The following is a 6000-nucleotide window of genomic DNA, read 5'->3' on the forward strand; positions in this document are numbered from 1 at the left end:
ATAATGAAATAGCAACTGAAAGACAATGACTAATTATACACAATGGAAATTAATTTCTTTGACAGCAAAAGTATCTCATTAAGTTGAGTAGTTGATTGAAGATTTGTGATCTAACAAGAAAATGATAATTGACCTCAGACTCTGTCTCCTGACACAGGGTATATTCAGTTCTGGAGTCCCTGGGTGATGCACATGATAGCTTATTACATTGGATCTTTGTACCTCATCCTTGAAAGGAGAATTTATTATTATTTTTTTTTTTTACTTTTTTGTTAGATATTTTCTTTATTTACATTTCAACTGTTACCTGCTTTCCTGTTTCCCCTCTGAAAACTCCCTATCCATTCTCCCCTCCCCCTGCTCACCAACCCACCCACTCAGGAATTGGTGAGTATTTTTTTTTTATGCTTAATGATACTGATGGTGAAAGTATCAAGGCAGCTTAAACTTGAAAGGGATCACTTTAAACAACAAAAGGATTAGCACTTTAGAAATTTCTGATATTCTCAACCTCCAAAGAGGAGACAGAGGCTGGAGAATGATTTAGTCACTATAATGATTTTGAAGTAGAAGCCTACAAAAACACCCAAAGCAAAGAGGTTGAATGAATTTTCACAATGGCGGCCACATATATCCACATGGCAGGAGGCAGCTCACCTGCCTCCACAGTTACAGAAATTCCCTACTGCTGACCATTCTGGACCTTTACTTACATAGCTCTTGATTCACTGCCATTTATATATACATTTGCCCTTTATAACAAACCAACAATAATAGAATCTCCCTGTGCTCTAAAAGCTGCTGTAACACCTTACTTAATTTGAGGAGGGAGCTCATATATACTCTCAATTACAGCCAATTCAAAGGTATAAAGATGAACTTGCAATGAATATCTAAACTGGAAGCCATCATAACATTTAACCTCTGGGGTTTACAGTAGGTGCAGGAAATGAACTGAGAACTGAATTAAATTTTGAAACCTAGACGGACAATTGAATGTGGCAGTAAAATTGCCCATTTAATGTTATTATAGGAAGATTGTTTTTCCCCTCAAGGCTACAAATATTTTTAAAATGTTCAAAGATAATAATTGGCAAGGTCATTTTAAAAGTTAAGAGCTAAAGTAAATATTACAAAGGTATTACAAAGCTGTATCACAAGTTATGAGACACTTAAATAAGATATGTCTATGAAATAAATTTAAAAAAGATATATCAAGAACCAATATAAGGGGAGATGATATGCAAAAACAAGAAATGAAGAAAGAAGATACTGTTATAGTATTTTAATAAAAATCAAAATTTGTAAACAAACACAGTTACAGCAAAGCTGAGATATGGAAGAGTTGCCAATCAAACATGTTAGCAAAGTGCTATGGACTTTAGGAAGAGATGTAAAGAATGCAGGTAACCCCTATGATTTTCCTCTTGGCAGATACTGATACTGAGGAATGTTTAGTCAGATTAAGCAAAGGAAAACAGAAGTACATGGTATCCAAAATAAAGTTGTTATTATTAATACAAAATTCTAAATACATATACATGGAGACAAATTATATCTATACACACAAGTTTGTTTGTTCTTTTAATGATGCCCAGTTCATCAATTTTTCTTTTGTTTCTAATTGTTTTGTGTTCATATCTTGGGATTGCTCTCCTGTGTTTCGTTTGTCATTTAAATTTAAAACTTTAGTTAGTTTCCTTTTTTAACCATTTATATATTCATTGTTATACTTTATATGAGATATTTATCTGCTTCATTCATTTGCATATAGATAATCCAAAAATAAGGACAAGAAGTACTGAATATTTTTAAAAAGGAAACTAACTGAAGATAAATTAAGAAAATGTGCATGAAAGGAGCATATGGTAGTTCAGATCTATAATCCCATCACTCAGGTTGACGTGAGGGAGGAGACAAGCACAATCTGAAAGAAGACTAGGTTAAGTAGTCATTTCTAGGTGCACAGGACTACATGACAAGTACTTACCTAAAGAAGAGGGAAAAGAAGTGGAAATAATAAAATAAAAGGTAACAAACAATACATAAGAATGCCATTAGTTTCACAATTATGCATCAATAATAAATTAGAAATCAAAAAAATGCTGATGATCATGAATCATGTCATTGACCTGGATTGAAACAGGGTTTTACAAGAGGACAAAGGACACTAGAGAGACTGACAATACCAGTACAGGGAATCTAGCCTTGCCTCATTCTCAGAAGTCAGAAATTTTATATTCAAAGAGATATTCAAACATTTATTTTAATTTATATTAAAACAAGAAAAATGGATAACTTTAATGAAAGTTGCGCCTTTTCAAATTGGCTCAATTAGAATTATGAAACTTAGTATAAACTATATTAATTTATAAAACAGAATCCTTTTTAAATAGTTATAGAGATATTTATAACTAAAATTAAAATGTGTCATCTTTATTTTAATCATTTTATAGAGGATTTTCATATAAAATTTTCAACAATTTATATAAAATTCATATGCTATTAATGTCACCAATGTAGAAAGAATGATCGACTAAGTTTATAACACTCAAAACAAACCTAAATCTTCTAAAATATGTTCATGAATTAAGCAATGTAATATCTATTAAGTATCTTTTTTATATATATATATATATATATATATATATATATATATATATATATAGTATATTTATCCCTTAAATATGAATTATTGAATGTTTATTTTCATTTTTCATCATTGGACTTTATGATACTGTTTGTACAAATTTTTAATTTGAAAAAAAGGCAAAATTGTCAAGTTTTTTTTAATTTTTTTTTTTGTGTATGTGTTTTGGAGCTTATGGGAGGAGATATTGCCAAACTGACAGATACCAACACTTAAAACCCTACATTGTACTATGAGCACTTTGTTATTTTAACTCATAATGTTATGTAACTGACAGACAGCTCAGCAAATGAAGACACTTGTTACCAAGTCTGTGAACTTGCCCTGGATTGCCATTTGACACATGGTGGAAGATTACAATCACAGTTACCCTCTACGCACACCGTGTGGGCCATGAAATTGTGTACGCACTTTGGTGCTTGTGCTAGTTTTTTGTGTATGATATGAAATGAGTCTTCACTTGATTCTCCTAGTGTCTGAAACAGGGGCATAAGAACAGGGAGTGTTAAAACGATTTCTCTGTAGATTACTTACTGAACTAAATTATTATTATCAAAAATTTTTATTTTATTATTTTCAAATACATATTCCTATGAGGGCCATTTTCATTCAAATCACCACAGTATTCTCTCTTGAACAATTAAAAATATAAAGCATTTCCATTTAAGTTGTATCCTATAAGATATGTGGTCATAGTAAGAAAAAAGTGAAAAATTTATATAGCTTACTACTTACAGACAAAAATTAGAAATCAGATTTTATGCATTGTGTAGAATTGGACAGACCCAGTTTGTTCCAATCGTTTCTCTGTCCATATCCTACATGGTTTCCAATTTTCATTTATGGTATTCTAGAACAAGGGAAACTTATTTACTGTCTTTACCTCTATAGATTGCATATATTTTATATTTTCAGCCTCAGATTAAATTATTTGATGATTACATAGCAAGTTGAAGATAATTATATTTTGGGTCCTTATTATAATGCATAAAATGTATAAAATGTGTTTATGTATAAATTATATTTCATTGGTGACCTGATCTCAAAGGCGTGGTTTTTTCTGATAGAATATTTGAAAAGTGTGACCAATCTATGGCAAAACCATTCTAAATATACCTTATGTTGTGACAGGATTTTTCCATGTCCAATCACACTAAAAGATTAGGGCAGTAGGAGGCCTGTGATTGGGCAGGCAATAGGGAGGCAGAGCTAAGATTAACAGAGACAGAGAGTGTCTGGGGAGGAAGAAAAAGACCAAGATGGAGGCAAACCTGAACCAGTGTGGTTTTAACGATCCACAGGTAGTTATGATATCATAATTCTAAGAATACTGGGATAATTAGTTTTGTCTAGGTGGGCAGCTTATACTATTATTAATTGACTTGATATTATTGTTTGGGCATCTTGTGTATTGAGAATTTATTGTTACATAAATCTAATTCGTTAATTATAAGCTTCTAGAGTTTTGACTCTACTGGATAAATGGGTGTTGTGGTGGCTGACTGTTGGGTGAACGATCATGTGGTCTGCCAGTTGCCGGCAGTAGCCCGGTAAGCAAACCAGTCTTTTTTTTTTTTTTTTTTTTTTTTTTTTAATATTTCTATCTACATTATTATCTGAAATATGTGACAAACAGTTCTGGCTACTTGTCTTTCTAACAAAGTTTAACTACTGTATCTTTTCAAAAAGCCTCAAGGACTTTCAAGGACATTATGAATTTCATTGAACAAAATGTCATTTTCATTCCAGGGACTAAACTCAGCATCTCCAATATAAATGAGATTTTGCTTAATGGGATCTTATACAAAATCTTGTACAAAGGTTGATTCTAGAACAAATTTGATTATATCTAAATTAAAATAATCAGTGTCATTACTTTGGTAGCTATACTCAACTTTATCCTCATTCTGTTTCTCTGTCTCTTTTTGTGAGCGTCTGCATGTATGAGTGTACTGAATAAAATTATGAAAAATATAAGCTATTCTCATCTTTAATACTGGATTTCAAATAAATCCTTACTAAGAACAACCATGGCACCTTCCAATCTTTAAAATTTGAAACAAGAGTTATAAATTTTTAATATATAATTACTATCCCTGGGAATAGAAATACATTTTTCAAAATTTTTCCAATCTCTAATGAATGATAAGTACTGTGGTCTGTTAGCATGAAACGAGGCTGTTCACAGTAGGCTCTATCTCTAGATCAGGAAATGTTAAGTGTTCTCCTCCTCACAGGTACTTTATAATAACACATGTAGGTTAAGCCCAAAGTCCATTCTTCTGCTACTTCACAACAGAGCATAAAAATAGGTCTGTAATCAAACTTCTAAAGAGCTTCAGCTTCTTTTGCCAAAATCTGAATATATATCCTTCCTCTCTCTCTCTCTCTCTCTCTCTCTCTCTCTCTCTCTCTCTCTCTCTCACACACACAAATTACTTAGCCATAAGAAAGTGTTTCCAAATGTCAATTTGATGTAAAATATATAGCCTGTCTATTATTTTTAAGTGTTTTCTTTATTCTTTGAATATGTCTTAAATATATAGAATATACAGGTCATATTCACCCTCAACTTCCTAAGCTCCTTTCCCAACACCTTAAGCTTCTTCCACAACACTCCCCATTCCTCTTTTTCCTTATTGTACATTAAGTCCCATTAGTCCTGTGCACATAAAGGATACAGAAAGAATATTAGAGCCAGGAGATAGGTAGGAATACTGTGTAATGCTGCTTTCTGTACATGACAATTTTCAAATACATGAATTTACAATAATCATATTTACCTGCAAGGGCATTACACAAGAACAAGCAAGTTAAAACATCCTGCATGGGCAGGAGGAAAGGGAAAGTCACTTTCCTTTGTAGGGTATCCACTGATAGATTGAAAGTGGCATTAATTTTGTGGTAGTAACCAACTAATTTTTGATCCATATTATACTCCAGTCCATAAAATGGACCCATAGCCAGAGACTTTAACTGGACCAAAAATTATATGAGGGTTTACATTATAAACTATGGATGAACTTAATACTAATATTCTTCTAAATGGACACAAATACAATCTTTTACCTAAATAATTATTTTTATTACTCTATATTTGTGCAATTTTCAAACCTAATCAAATAAACTTTTTTTACATAGTGATTAATTACAGGGCAATTAATACAGAGTCCAGCAACCTGTAAATATACAGACAATAAGATACTTAAAAGTATTCATCGCTAAATGAGTTTATACCACACTCATGCTGCCAGTGCACAAGGAAAACCATGGAAGAGGAAGATCATGAGAGCAAGAAAGAATACATGTCTATAGGAAAACAGCATTTGCCAGACATGATAGCATAGTTA

Source organism: Mus pahari, chromosome 10 (assembly GCF_900095145.1).
Source record: "Mus pahari chromosome 10, PAHARI_EIJ_v1.1, whole genome shotgun sequence".
Taxonomy (NCBI): Eukaryota; Metazoa; Chordata; class Mammalia; order Rodentia; family Muridae; genus Mus; species Mus pahari.